The 15,073-nt window shown below is 39.3% G+C and overlaps 1 protein-coding gene across 6 annotated transcripts in view; it reads left to right on the plus strand.

Annotated features, from left to right (window-relative positions):
• Positions 1 to 15,073, plus strand: part of FAM110B (family with sequence similarity 110 member B) — a 114,997-nt gene that overhangs the window by 7,163 nt on the left and 92,761 nt on the right. The window contains exon 1 of one of the 6 annotated variants that reach the window (XM_069004789.1): positions 7,969 to 7,989. The exons of the other annotated variants lie outside the window; for them this stretch is intronic. The gene's annotated coding sequence lies outside the window, so the exon portion shown is untranslated. Of the gene's footprint in view, positions 1 to 7,968; positions 7,990 to 15,073 lie in introns of those variants that run through there. 6 annotated transcript variants of the gene reach the window in all.

Below are 15,073 nucleotides of genomic sequence, written 5' to 3' on the forward strand. Positions count from 1 at the left end.
GCTGCAATATTACTGAATTTTGTTACTGTTGAGTTGGCCCAGTGTGTTAGTTCTGGGTGTTGAATGATAATTGCAGTGAGTGTCAATCCTGAATGAATTTAAATGGTAGACAGTGTGAATGAGACTTCAGGGTTTGCTTTTGCTCCATTTGAATAGATGTTATTTGTCACTGGAGATTGCTTGTGATCGTCTCTCTACATAATAAAACTTGATACAATATGTAGGGACTTACTGATAAATAAGTTAATTCTATTAATTAGTATCTGCTAGTCAGAAACTAGAATCACAGTTCCCCAATGTGTGATTTCTGCAATGTGTTTGTACAAATGCTTGGGGAATATTTGCAGATGTGAAGGTCTGCTTACTCAGATTTCCTGCAAGGCCTCCATACATACTTTGCTGAAGGATTTCAGGTATTCTAGTTAATTTTGTCTTTATTTATGGCTGGGCTGTGTCTCCATCTTGCACTGTTTTCTGTGCAAGTTTGATGTTTACTTCTGTTGTAATATTGTGTCCTATTTCCTGCAAATGAAATTATGCTTGTTAGGCTGAACTTCAGAATTTCTAGCTGAAGTGAATCCCCCAAATCTTTGTGTGTTTAAAACCACAGATTTCAGGTCTTTCCCCTCACCCCCCTTTCTTTCTGTTTGGTAGACTGTAAGGAAAAGGAGGCACTGATAAATGAAGCGCAGCATACAGGAGTGCACAATGCTCTCTTTAATTTAGAGAGAAATGTTGTTTTCCTCTGATCTTTGCTGTAGTCATTTGAGGTGTTCACTTGTGACTAAAATAAACAAAATTGTTTATTTAGCAAATAAATCCCAATTTGTCTTCTAATGGCCTGTTTATTATAGCAACTTTGTGCTATCACACAAATTTCTTTTAGGGCTGAGAACTCTTTTTTTTTTTTTTTTTTTTTATCCCCCTGTTTAATTGAAAGATGATCAGTATCATTTCTCTCTTCCTTCCCTCTCAATCCCCCTTAAACCAAAACAAACCCTTCAGTCCTTAAACAAAAGTGTCTTTGTTTTTACATTTGTTTTATGAAATTGCTTGAATCCTTTGGGAAAAGCTTTCCTCTCACAGGAAGAGAGGAAAAAACCCCCCACCCTTCTAAAGCCAAAACCAGCAAGCCTGCTACCAGACATTATTTTGTTTTGCTCTCTGAATAGTAGCAGATTGCATAAAAAAAGCAATTTCTCATCTTAATGAATGAAATGTGCAATAGCAGAAATGCACACAAATAGACATATGGTTTTCACTCAGCAAATGTAAAATTGGTAGTGTTCAGGGCAATAATTTTCTGCACAGCTTTCTGAGAGCTTCTTTGCATTGTTACTATTGGGAATGAAATTTTAAATGGGGTATATTGTAGTTCTGAGAGGTGGAACAATCAACTGCTCCTTGGCCTTTCCAATTTTATTTTAGTTTTTGATACTATTTATTCCTAAAAGTCTCTTGGTTCTACACCCTTGTGCTGTTTGATGCTGTAGCCCCAGTTGTGAAGCCATCCATCCTGGCATACTCAGCAGTTGTGTGAAACACCCTCTCCTGACCTAGGAACCTGGAAACTGACAGCAAACTTGAATGAAATGAGAGATTGGACCAGAAAGGCAAAGAATTATGTGAAGTATCACCTTGCTAGTTTGTTTACATGGGCTTTATCCAGGATATATACTAAAGAACAGAAGTGCTGATGACCTAGAACAAGATTATTGCAGCAGACTTTCTCTCAAATGTAATAAAAATGCAAAATTGAGTCACTGGCCTACAATTCTTGATCAACTGTATTATTATGCAGGCTGGAGGGATCAAGGATGAAGGAAAATTTTCTGAGTAAATGCTGGATGTGAATGAAAAAATAAAGAGGCCTCCCTTAGCACCAGGAAGTAATGGCTTCTGAAGAGTAAGAAATCAGATGCTGGGCTGAAAGAATTGATACAGGACTGTCCTAGAGGACCCCTTTGTAAGCATTATATGAAGAATTTGGAGTATGGTGTCCTCCCTGGGTTCCAGTGGCACCTCACATCTCAAGCTGCTCTTGAATTTTGCCAGGCATGCCCTCTCTTGGTGCCCTGCATTGCTACTGTCCCCCTTCTGTACCCAAAGCCCATACTGTGTCAACTTTATGGCTCATGCTGGGCTTCAGTGGGTGTGCAGCCTGTGCAGTCATGATGATTTGGATACTGTGCAGCTGTGAAACAGCTGTGTCCTCGTGACTGGCTTGTCCATAGTGTCCTGGAGAAACCTGCATGTTTCCTGGGCTTTTTATATCCTAACCTTGCAGGTATACCTGCTTGTGCTTCCAGTGCCTGGGAAGAGAACTGTGCACTCTTCAGTACCTTCTGGAGTAGCATTCATACCTCTCATAAACTGGCATGTGAAGAGATGATTTTAAGGGTATTCACATTATATTTAAAACATTTTTAAGTGCTCTTCGTGAAGACTAGACCAGAGAATTATAGGCTTTGGAGAGATAGAAGTTGAATTAACTTGTGCTTTGCTGGCTAAGCTGCATTAATGTTTTCATTACTTGGCCTAAAATGCAGTAGGGTAAAAGCTGTAGGGAGAGGCCCTGTCCCCCAGCTATGCTGAATTTAATAAAATATAGGATTTCTCCTTCTAAACTTTCATTATCCAAGAACCTCTATGACCATATCAAATGATGCTGTTTAGATGGTTGCAATCAACTAATTTGATTTCCATATTACTTCTGGATGACTGTTACTGAAAAGATTTTTTTTATAAGATGCCTTGCCCCAACATGAAATCAGATCCTCACACTCCGCCTCCTACGTATATTTTACTGGATTGTGTGGGCTGTGCTACTGAGCCTGAGAGCAGAGGGGAATATTAGCCTCCTGTGCTGTCATTGTGGTCAAGACTAATCAAATGCTACCAGTGAGAGTAGGCTTGCTTTACTGCTGAAGAGCAGGACAGTATTATATATCTTGCTCAGGGGGGATCAGCATAGATGCTGAGTAGAAGAGCTGCCCACCGTACAGATCCATGCTCACTCTCGCAGTGCCCTTTGTTCACGCTTGCTGTGTGCCCAGAACATTTTCCCTGAAAACACTGTTCCCTTTAGGTGTTGCAGCTGAGCTGGGACAACAAGGTGGAGACTAGAAGGACAAAGAATGGTATCCAAAAAGCCCTTGCAGTGAACGTGGTTGGCATTGCAGCTCTGCAGGCCAGTGGCTGTCACCTGTTGCTGCGGGTTCAAGCCTGGAGGAATTACAGTATGAGCTGGACATGAAGGCAAGGAGGCAGCTTGTATTATGGTGGTTATGATACAGATACTGTCTAATGCAAAGCTGCTTGCTGTGAGGTTCCAGTCTTTCTCCTACGTCTTTCCCATGCCTAGAACTTCCACTAATTTAAAGCTGAACTTCTAATGAGAAGCAAAAAAACCTGTTCCTTAATCAGTGTGATTTGCTTTCATGGAATACTTCATTCAACTTAGTGCAAATTGTGAAAGCCATGTTATATTTGAAAATGATGTCAGCTGTTCTTGACATTGAACCAGACAGAAGAGTGCTGACAATCCCCATGAAGTCTGGCTTCAGTGGAGTGTAATTTGGAACCACAATATACTGAGCTGAAAGAAGCAATAAAACAGTTCTCCACGTTGTTCCTTTTGCATTACAGTTCTGGAGTTGCAAGTGGATTTCCCATTGTTTCCTTAGTACCTTTCCCTTCTCAATAGGCAATATATAGAATATGGAACTCCTAAAAGTCACTTCTAGTGTTATTGGAAAAACTGATACATTGGAGTGGAGATAATAGCCTCTTGTTCTTCTGTAGAACAGTCACATGGGCACAAGTTCTTTTTTTTTTCTTTCTTTGAAGTTGTTTTGCAGAGTTGCACAGAGATGCAGAGATTTTCCTAGGCTGGGATTTTTCTCAAGTCAATGTCAGAACTCATTTTTTCATAATCACAAAGATTGCAGTCTCTGACAACAAGATAAACAGAACTGAGGTGAGGTTTATCTTGTTCGCCACGCTGAACAGCTCTTACAATTTTTTTCCATGATCAACTAGCTCATTGGCATGGCAATTAATAAAAGTGTAAATGAGAATGTCAGAAACTCTGCAGTCACTGCCCTATAAACTTCACTGGCACCTATAGTGAGTGTTCTCCAAGGGTAAGGAAGAGGCAGAGGCTGGATATGGAAGAGGGAATTACAGTGCTGGAGTATGGCTGGGTTAGTTGTGGCTTCTGCACTTTGTACCTCTGAAGGCTCCTGACAGTGGAGTGTGTCTTTCAGTTGTTGTCCAGTGTCTCCTTTTTTTAATAATACTATATCTCTGATCACAACTTCACAGACCTTGGCAGCTTAAAGTCTAGGAGAACTTCTTTTCCCTGATGAGAAATTACAAACCACACCTGCTTATATGATCTCAATTACATGATGGTTGTTGTTTTAACCAATTCTTTTCTGACTTGAGAAGAAAAGGGATATGTTCTTCATGAAAAGAGATGTATTCTACGTGGAAACCATGTACAAAGTTTTCAGATTATTTAAAAGCACAGTTCAAGACAGATCTGAATTATCTTGATTTATATATTTGGTCTTCAGCCTGAATACTTACAAAATGTAAAGTGAAATAAAATTGTCTGGTTTATTATGTTGTCTACTCATAAAATACATCTAACTATTCACAAGGGAAAATTTTCTTGGGAAAAAGATTCAAATTAAGTACTGCCTTACTGTCTCTGTTGTTACTTTTCTGTTGTCTTAAATTTTTTTCTGTTTTTTTTTTTTTTTTTCCCTTCTAACAGTGCCTAGGATATGTATTTGAGCTAACCATTAATGCTTCCTTTTTCATGTCTGCAGTGCTTTTACCTGTGTACTAATGTATGTAGATGAACGGGTCAGGACTTGACCTATATATACAAGTGCCTTAATTTACTCCTATGTACATTCCAGGGTGTGGATATTTAAATAAAAAGGGAAAAGAAAAGATGAGCCGGTGCCTGACAGTAATTCTTGCTGGAGACTGATACCTGTGGTAGAAGGGCAGTTACCAAAATAGCCACCATGTGATGCCTTTTTTTCCCATTCCTGCTGTAAAGGCAGCTCATGGAGGCACATCTGCAACATGGCAGAGGCCAAGCGCCTGCTTGGGCAGAGTCTTTCCGCAGTCCTCCGTTCCATCTTGATGGCAGGATGCATGTGTTGGGCTTGTCCTGGCAGCAGGGGGCACCTTGCAGTGCTTCCCAATGGTCTTGGGAAGAGGCAGCCCCTGGAAAGCACAGAGCCTCCCTGCTGTGCCCCGAGTTCAGGCTTCCGGCAGGAGCCCATAGGACACGGCCTGGCCTGCCTCTGCCCTGGATTAGGGCATGGCTTGCCTTTGGGTTGGACCATAGGATCTACCTGGCCATCCCTCCTGAATCCTTTTGTGTGTCTCACCTCTGGTTCTGTGATGGGCACTTGGCAGGAGAACCACAGGTGACTTTGTTGGCTGCTGTGCCGGGAGCTCAGCTGTGCCAAGCACTCGCAGGTCATAGCTGGGATTTTGCATCTTAAATGGAGAGAAATAGCAATTCCTTTACATTAAACAGTATGAGAATACACAAAAGAACATTTCCAGGAAAGCATGCATGCATGAGATGGGGGAAAGGAGTTGATCTGGTTTCTGATTTGCGCCCTTAGCTGTGGGATCTGCAACATTCCTCAGCAGTTGGGAAATGTTATGTGGATGTCTGCAGGTAATCTTGAGTCATCTTGGAGACAGAAGACTGAATCCTCCTCTCTATCCCTTGGTATTCTTTCTGTAACATGATGGTGTCCACATGTGTTCACACGCAAATAATACTCTTTGTTTAAAAGTCCCAAATGTTTCTGTAGGGACCTGATCTAATCTTCGAGATGAGCTTTCCCTTTCTGCAGCTGGTTTGGCCTGAATCTGGGGAAACAGTTGCAGTACATGGGCTGCATCCAAAGGAGAAGCGTTGCTCCTCTGAGGACTGCTAGCTATGGTAGGAACGTAGTCCTTAGTGGGAGGGCTGGGCTCACACTCCTGCCCTGCCCTGTGCTTTGAGAGGTTGTCCATGAATTCTGAACTGTGACATTGCTCCCCTACATCTTCTGAAGAGTGCTGAACAGACTGGTGACAAGGCAGCATGAGGCAGCGCCCAGTGAAAGGTATTCCCAGGCCCCTCTCCCAGGTTCTCTCCTAAAATATCTGAAATGCTCTTACTTTTATCTTCCTGTCCATCCTCTGAGTTGGATTGTCTGGAAATAGTTACTTTCTTGTAGAAGTTCTTGCTGGTGGTATAAGATAGCTTGGAAGCATCTATGAAAAAACAGTTATATGGGGAAGAGGTTATTTTGAGATTTTTGTCTTAACTGGAAAAGTACCAAAAGCTGGGAAGTGCAAAATACGTGTGGTTTTTTTTTCCCCCTGAAATTTCACACCACTTTTCAAAATAAATTCTTCTGCCTTTATGTGGGTGAGTCCTTGCTCAAAAGTAGTGATTCCCAAATGTTCATATTTGAGCCAAGAATAAAATCTCTTTTTATGCAATCTCTTCAGAGCCTGCCTTTGAGAAAGAAAGAATTTAGTCTTTTAGAGACTTTATTTTCTTTATAGAGCATAATGAGTTTGCTTTTCAAAGGAAAAACTGAGAATTTCAGTGAAGGGGCTCTGTTGTATCTTGGCTTGATTTTATGCAGGATAAAGCTGTTTAGTATTTAATACAGTAAATTGTTTAAAAGGATAAGTTATATAATTACCATGAATTTTTAAATAACTATTAGTATTAGTACTTGGTTGTCAGTCAAGGCTGTGGCTTTCTAAGTAGGAAAATGGTTGCAGATGTAGTCAGAGCTTTTTAAGATATTTTTCCCCCTTTTTTTTGTTTATCCTTATTTGCATATCTTAATTATGTAAACATCTTCAGTTTGGAAGCTGAAATGCTATTATACTTCTCCAAGTATCTTTTAGTATCAGCTCAGTGAGTTCCAGTTTTTAGGAGCTTGTTAGCTTGCTTGTGACAGTTTCTTCATAGTTAGATATAGCAGCTGATGTCTGACTGCTTTAAAATAATAATGAATGCCATAAAATTCTTTGTTTACTTAGTGATGTGATCCTGTAGCTTGATTGCAAATGAACAAGCATCCATATGGTATATGGGAATAAGTAAGTTGTCCCTTGCTCTGTGATACGTGTTGCTGGACTGCAGCTGACTCTTCAGGGTGTGGAAGACCCTAGTGGAAGAATATGAGGTGGTATGAAACCACTTCTGATGGCAATCAGCTTGTTATATATGCTTGAGGGGAAGGGCCAGAAAGTAGCCTGCAAGCATTTCCACTTGACGGAGTTGAATTGTGGTTTTATTGTTGTTAGTATTTGGCTACTAATGGAGTTGAACCTAGTTTATGGGTATAGTTCACCAAATTCAATTCCACTCCAAGAGAAACAGCACCAACGTAAGTAAAATGTCTCCTGCTCCTTTAATATTTAAACTTTTGTAACAAAATGGCTTAGGGCTGAAAGCAGTAGCTTTGGTCTCAGATTGGTCTCTGTGGCTCTTTTTATTGCACTCTATGCTAAACTTATAATCACAGGATTTAGAAACCCCTCCCCATGCACTTTTTAGTAGTGACCCAATCTTTCCATGATACAAAATGGGTCTGTGGACTTGAGAATGGTTGTTTAGCTCCCAGGTGCACCTGAAGAGCTCCCAGATAGAGACAGCAGGAATTCCTGAGGTCCCACGCCCAGCTGGAAGTTTCCTGCTGCAGCACCTAATGTTGTAGTACAAAAGTATCAGAAAAGGTGGTGTGAGGCAAAAGGAGATTATATTTAAAGGTGAGCCTTGTTCTTTTACTAGTCATTTTGCAGCACCAGATAAATGATAATATTATTTAATTGTCAGGGGAATTCCATTGTGTTTGAAGGATTCTTCCTCCGCTCCTCAGTTTGTGAAGACCTTTACCAAGTGGGTAGATTTCATCAGTTAATCCAGGAACTTACATAAAGGTAATGCAAAGTTCACAGAGTAATGGTGGGGTATGACTATCAACTTGAACTGTTTAATATGTTCACAGAAAGAGGATTTTTGTTTTGGTTTTTTTTTTGTCTTTTCTTGAGCTTTTTCCTAACTGTCAAGCCAATCTCCAGGAACGATGGGTTGTGGATGTGTCACATCCAGGTATCATTCTGGCAAAATCACTGACAAGCTGATGTGCATGGTTATTGTTTGTTTTTTGGAGAAGGCAGATACTCCTAGGACAAAGAGAAACTTTCCTCAGACAAAGCTTGTTGTCCTTGTAAGTACTTTTAAATCCTGCCTGTGTATTGCAGGTGCATGCCCAGACCACATGCTGCCTGGTGACCGCTACTTCTGTGAACAGGATTAGAATAAAGTTTCAGCCTTAATCCTGGGTTTCCTGTGCTGGTTCACTTTACAGTCTTATTCCTGTTTAGTTTCCTCTCTGTTAAAAAGCATGTTTTTATTTATACTTGCTCTCTCACAAAAAAAGAAAAAAAGGCAGTCATGGTGGTATTTTGGTTTTTATTGTTGATGAACTATGTAAAGATTTATGCTTTTTTTATTCCCCCCAGACTCTTCACAAGGTAGTAATTAGCCATGTGCTATGCAAATTCATGCAGAAAAATGACTTGGTTATGTGTTAATTAAAACTAAATGACAGCAATTTTATATTTAGGTTATTTGAAAGTACTTAAACTATTTTGGATTTGAAGTCTTATGTTTTTTCAGTGCATGCTTTAGTCCCCTCTGTCACTTTCAAACTCTGTAGTAAACATGTATGGTTTCTTATGTACAGAATTTTATGCTATAATTTAAAAAAATCCAGGTTTTTGTCTTCTTCAGAGCTTGAACTGACCTGCAGAATTTTGTGAAATGTGAAAAATAGTTTTTCACTTTTTTAGTGGTCTTGCTTTTTGTACTTTTATGATTCTGCAGTCTTAAATGTGGTGTGCAAAGATTGAACTGCATCTAAAATTTATTATTGGCCAGAACAAGCTCTTGCAACTAAATTTGTTCAGCAATATGTTTAATTGACAAGAAATTGGTAAAAGACTATTTTCTCTTTATGCAGTTTCTTTTGTTTATCTGTGAGAGTTTTGTATTCAGGGAGCTATTTAAATCATCTGTCATCATTAGTTAAATTAATAGCAAGCATACAAACTGGTTTAAGCAACAGGAAAATTAATTTCTTGCTGTTCTAACATATTTAAAAGAAATATTTTTGAGTTGTGTAGTAATGATACAGGATGTGGTTTTGATTAAAGAAAACATACTAGAAGCATATATTTGTGGTGGGTGTTTTTTTGGGTTTTTTTCAGGTTTTCATGTCTTAATTTCAATTTCTTTACCAGTCTGTTGAAAAACTGGGCCTGGTGCCCTGGTGAGTCCTCTGAGGGTTGTGTGAAAATCTGAAGTCAAAACTTCAGGGGTTCCAAAACCACTAAGTCAATAAGATGTTTGACAGGGAGTTGGAGTTAATTTATATTTGGGTGCTACAAAAGTGTAAATCTGTGGTTAAGATGTGCAGGTAAATGTATGGAGGTAGAGGAAGTTACAGGGCCACTGGGAAAGATTTCAGATGTTGACAATTTCACTGATGTGTTTCTGTGAAACGATTGCCAGGGTTCCCTCATTCTCACCACTCAAAAGGGTGCTTAAGTGGAAATTAAGCCTGTTGGGAGGAAGTGCTGATTAGCTCTTGTGTCCCATAGGACAGAGTCATGAGCTTGCACCCCTGCATGGGGACGGAAGGGAGGAAAGGGAATTCTTCCATCTCTGATCCATATATTTGTAATATCCTGCTGTTGTTATTCAGAGGTCAAAAAATATATATTGGATTCTGCTTCAGAAAGAAGATTGAATATATTTTATTGTAGGAGTGTTTTAGGTAGTTTAGGAAAGAAAGCAGCTGTTGTATAAAAATGTCTATGTAAGTGTAGAGTCTTCCTTTGGGAAAAATAAATTAGTTTTCTATACAATTAAGTGCTGTTGGTTTGGGTTTTTTTCAATTCTTTATAGCAGCTCAGCAGTGAGCCTTGAGCACAGAATAAATTCTTTATCCTGTGTGATTTGTGTGCATTTGTCTTTTAAATCTGTTTAACAAAGTAGTGCAACAAATTTGGGATTAGCAACATGCTAGTTAGCTTTGCTGGAGGAAGCTGGGACAGAAAAATGGGGAAAATCATGTTTTTTGCATTACGTATGATGAGCTGACACAAAGATTAGCTGTATTGTGCATTTCTTTTCAAATGGTCCCTGACCTCATGGGTGCAAGGAAGTTGAGATTCAGCTGTAGCAGGATAAATTTGGCAAAGAAAATAAGCACGGGTTTTGTGCTGATTTGTATATTGGCAGAAAGATATTCTCAGCTCGTAGACTTTCCTTTTACCTCTCACAAATTTAAAAATAAGGTTGATTTAGTGCCAAATGTCTTTTTTACACATGCCCTTGTATTTTAGTGCTCTTTATTGTTTGTAGTGCCTTTATTTTTTCTCTGGATCTGCTCTGACACATATGATGTGGAGGGCTGTTAATGCAAGTAAATCAGGTACTGCTTGCAAAAGTTTCTGATACGTTATGAAATACACATTTTAAATTTCAGTTACATGGAATCTGGACTGTAAAATCCTACTTTTAATCTAGGCTTATTTGGTTAGGCTATGATAAATCCACTCCTAAAAATACTTGAGCTTTTTTCTATTATTATTATTTTCATTTGAGATCAAATCTCTTTGAACTATGTAGACATGCACCTGTGCTCATTTTAATCCCTGTGTAGTTTTCATCAATTATCACAGCAGGCAAGAAGAAAATCAAATTGTAAAATGCTTTTGAAAAGTAAATACATGCAACTTGGGGTTCAGGTTTCTGTTTTAATCAAACATCATCTGTATTCATGTTCTTAGACAAAGCTGGCTAAGGGAGGAGCACAAAAGCCTTTTTTTGTTTCCTTTGTGAAATACCTGTTTTGAAGTGCTCTGCTGTATGATGAGTGTAATACGGTTGTGTTTGTAGAGGAAGGCTGTGTTGTGTGTGTATATGTTTTTTTTTTAATCTGGAGAAAATCTAGGTCAAGAGATTTCATTCTTATTAATAACTTAAAGCTTTATTCCACAAAAATTATCCTCCCTGGCTAGAAAGCTTTTTCACTGGGGAAGCACTGCTGCTCTCAAACATGGATGGGAGCATTTTCCTTTCCATCAGGCTGTTAAGATGTTCACCTTAGAATCATAGAGTCGTTTGAGTTTGAAAAGACCTCCAAGGCCATTGAGTCCAACCAGTAACCTAACACTGCCAACCAAGTCCACCGCTAAACTATGTCTCTGAGCACCACATCTACACAGAGGTATGGTGACTCCATCACTTCCTTGGGCAGCCTGTTCCAATGCTTGACAGCTCTTTCGGGGAAGAAATTTTTTCTAATGTCCAATCTAAACCTTCCTTCACACAGCTTGAGGCCATTTCCTCTTGTCCTGTCACTTGTTACTCAGTAGAAGAGACTGACCCCCACTTGGCTACAACCTCTACTCAGGGAGTTGTAGAAAGCAGTAAGGTGCCCCCTGAGCATCCTTTTCTCCAGACTAAACAACCCCAGCTCCCTCAGCAGCTCCTCATAAGACTTGTGCTCCAGACCCTTCACTAGCCTTGTTGCCCTCCTCTGGATGTGCTCCAGCACCCCAGTGTCTTTCTTCCCCTGTGTATTTTTGAACACCATCATAAAACCTTACAGGAGCGTGTTCTGTGTTTTTTCTCAGTGTGGAGCCAAGCTTGGGACTGGGGACTCTTGACATTTCCCTCACCTGCTGTCCATCCCCATGCCATGGTCCCAGCCTCCTGATCCATGTGTGACCACATTCTACCCAAAAGAGGTCTTGTGGTATTGATATAACAAAATTTGGTCACAGGACTGAATTTTTTGTTTTCCTGAAAGCATACATCCCTGTCAGCAAAATAAATAAATATGGAAGCTTGCCATTCTTGTTGTAGTTCATTGAGAGATGCTAAAACATGAAATCTCTCACTTGGCCTTGTCTAGCTTTCCTGTTCCTCTTCCTTAGCAGCTGCTGCCCTGTGTGTTTAGCAACACAGCACCAGTGACTTGGCCGGGTATTATATATCTGAACTGGAAGCACTAGGAAGTGTGCTGTTAAATATGTAAACTGGAAGAATAGAGAAATTCTTGGCTCTTGCAGCTACAGTAATCTACTGTATCAGAGGTTTAAACAAACTTGGGGAAAATAGTTGTATGAAGCCTTTAATTTTACCTTAATCTTTCGTGTCACCCTAGACCTGAAAGCAAAGGTAGTTAAATTAGGATAATTAATCATGGAATAGCTTATGCAGGGGGATGTAATGAATTTTCCTTCAATTTGCAAGTTATTTAAATCAAGATAAGAGTCTTCTCATAAACATATGTTTGTAAGCTATGGACAAAAAAATAGGTTAATTTAGATGCCCTCTGTGTTGGCATTTTGAAGCTGTTTCTGGTGTAGTTCCTTCAAATGTTAGGGTTTAGAACTTTAGTCTCTATTTTGATGTCTGGCACTGTATAAAAGAGTGCAAACTTGAAGGAGAAAAGGTAATTTTTAGTTGAAATGTTTGTGTTCAAGACTCCTGTATTGACTTTCCTTTTCTCCTGCTCCTGCCTAAGATCTTGTGGATGTAGGCGCATTTGGAAAGCCTGTTAATGTGCTGCTACAGGACCAGCAAAACTGGGTTTGTGCACCAAAAGTCAAGAAATATATTTACTGCTTTCAGGAGAAGTGTTCCAATATGTGGAGTTGCAGGTTCTAACTTCCCAAAGGGAGATGTGCAGAAGCCTTAGACACTGTAATAAGCCCATGTGATTAGTATAATTGCATCTTCTTTGTGAATAACTTCTGTGGATGTGAAGCAGACTTCGAAGCAAGTCAGTTGACACCCACACAGAACCAAATTATAACATCCTGATTAAATTGCTGTGCAGTGTAAATGCTAAAGTATTGTCAATACAAAGAAAGTTTGTTCCCAACAACTCTTCAGGTATTGAAATTCACTTGAAATTTGCTGGATTAAATAGTTAGCTTGCATAGTTACGTTATTTGCATGTACAATGAGAAAGATTATCAAGATCTTTAAAAACATAAAATGTACGAGAGAATAATGTCAAATGTATTTTAAGAATACCTGTCAAATTCTGTTCACATCCCACATATTTTAACTTTTTTAGTGAGTGATCAAATGGTGACTTTTGGTCACCACTACTTTTTCTTGGTATTATAGTAAAATAATTCTTCTCTGGTTTGTGTCAAGCAGATTGAAACATATTCTGCCTGAATTGCATCATATGAAACACTTTCTCATCAGGGTCTGAGAAAGTATGCTTCTGAAAATATATCCCTTTTTTATTATCATAGAGCAATGGTAGATGTCACATCTCTGGAAGCATTCAAGGTCAGGTTGAATGGAGATCTGAGCAATCTGATCTAGTTGAAAATGTCCTTGCTCACTGCAGAGGGGTTGAACTAGATGGCCTTTGAAAGTCCTTTCAATGCAAACTCGTCTATGATTCTGTGATAATAACTGGACATTTAAAATGCATTGTTTCTACACTGTGCAAATGTAGGAGTAGAAATTGTAGTACTGCAATAAAAATTAAGATAGATACCTCTTTAGATATTGGACTTATGTTTAAAGTTTGTTCCTTCTGTCTATAGGGCTTTTGATACTTAATTTTGTATGTTGCGCAAGCATCTCCTTAGATGCCTCATACTGACCTTCAGAATGTTCAAATTCAATGTTTGGGGTTTAGTACTTGTTTGGGTGCCTGTCTTTGTAAATAACTTGCACAGAATTTTCTGCAGGAACATAATGTGGTTAACTTCTACAAGGAAAAATGACGTATCAAGATTTTTTTAGCCTGGTGGAATCATCAAAATGCGCATCTTTAGGGATATGTGAGTGCCTCCAGTGAAAAATGCCTGTTTTAATATAGAAAAATGTTGCTTGTGTTTTTTTGGAGATTTTTTTGTAACCCAAATGACCAGCATAATTTTCTTAGCTGTGGGTTCTTTTGAAATTCCAAAGGTTAGCCAGTGTAAGTGTTAGAGATCCATCTCATTATTTAAAAAGAATTGCTCAGTAGTTTCAGAATGGGTGATGGGATAGGACAGTCTCTCAGTTGCCCTTTGGCTTAAGGATAGAAGAGAGTCCTTGCTTATGGACTGATGACATGTGAGTGTCTACCTGCAAGCTCCTATGCATCTTTCCTTTTATGACTGGTGCTTTGAAGTAGCTTCCTACTTTGAGAATTCTGTTTCCATTTTGTAAAGTGTTTTTAAAAATACTCTCTGCTCGTTCCTTCTTCCCTGGACTCAGTGCTGTTAAATGAGGGTAAGAGTTGTCAAAGGGAGGCTCTCCATGTGGCTGTCTGTGGCTTATTGTCCTACATCTGGTGACGTGATGTGACCACCTGGTATTTTTATTTATAAAGTATAAGAAAAGTGTCAAAGTTCTATGTTATGCCATGCTGAGTTATGGTTTATGTCAGAACAGTATGAGATTGTAAAACTCTTAGTTTTACTCCTGTTTTGACATTTGACAGTGAAGTGGCCCAAATCAAGGTCAAACCCATGGAGGTACTCTGCAACTGTTGCTGCTTTCATGCCTTTCCATAGTGACCTGATACTGATGCCTTAGGTTTTAACTTTTATATTTTTCGAATGCTGTACTGCCTAGTGTGTTACTCTGAAGTTTCATGTGGCCTGTTAGCTGCTGTTCTCTCATGCTGGTGAGGCATAACAAACCTCTCTAGGTTTGCACTTCAAGGACACCTTGATTGTCCCAGGCCCCAAAACGTGTAAACTAAAGCCTTGAGAGGAGGAGCAAAACTTGGGGTAATTACATAATAAACTGAAATTATAATTGGAAAATTAACCCTGATATGCAAATGGACCAAACTTACAAAAGTGTGGAGAACCCATGACCCAGGATCCATCTTGGGTGGAGCCCCTCGTAGGCTTTACACTCCCAAGGTGTTCCTTTGAAGGCCCTTCAAATAAATACTTTTATTCTCTTATTCTTGTCTAGCCT

The sequence above is a fragment of the Aphelocoma coerulescens genome, chromosome 2 (assembly GCF_041296385.1).
Source record: "Aphelocoma coerulescens isolate FSJ_1873_10779 chromosome 2, UR_Acoe_1.0, whole genome shotgun sequence".
Classification (NCBI taxonomy): Eukaryota; Metazoa; Chordata; class Aves; order Passeriformes; family Corvidae; genus Aphelocoma; species Aphelocoma coerulescens.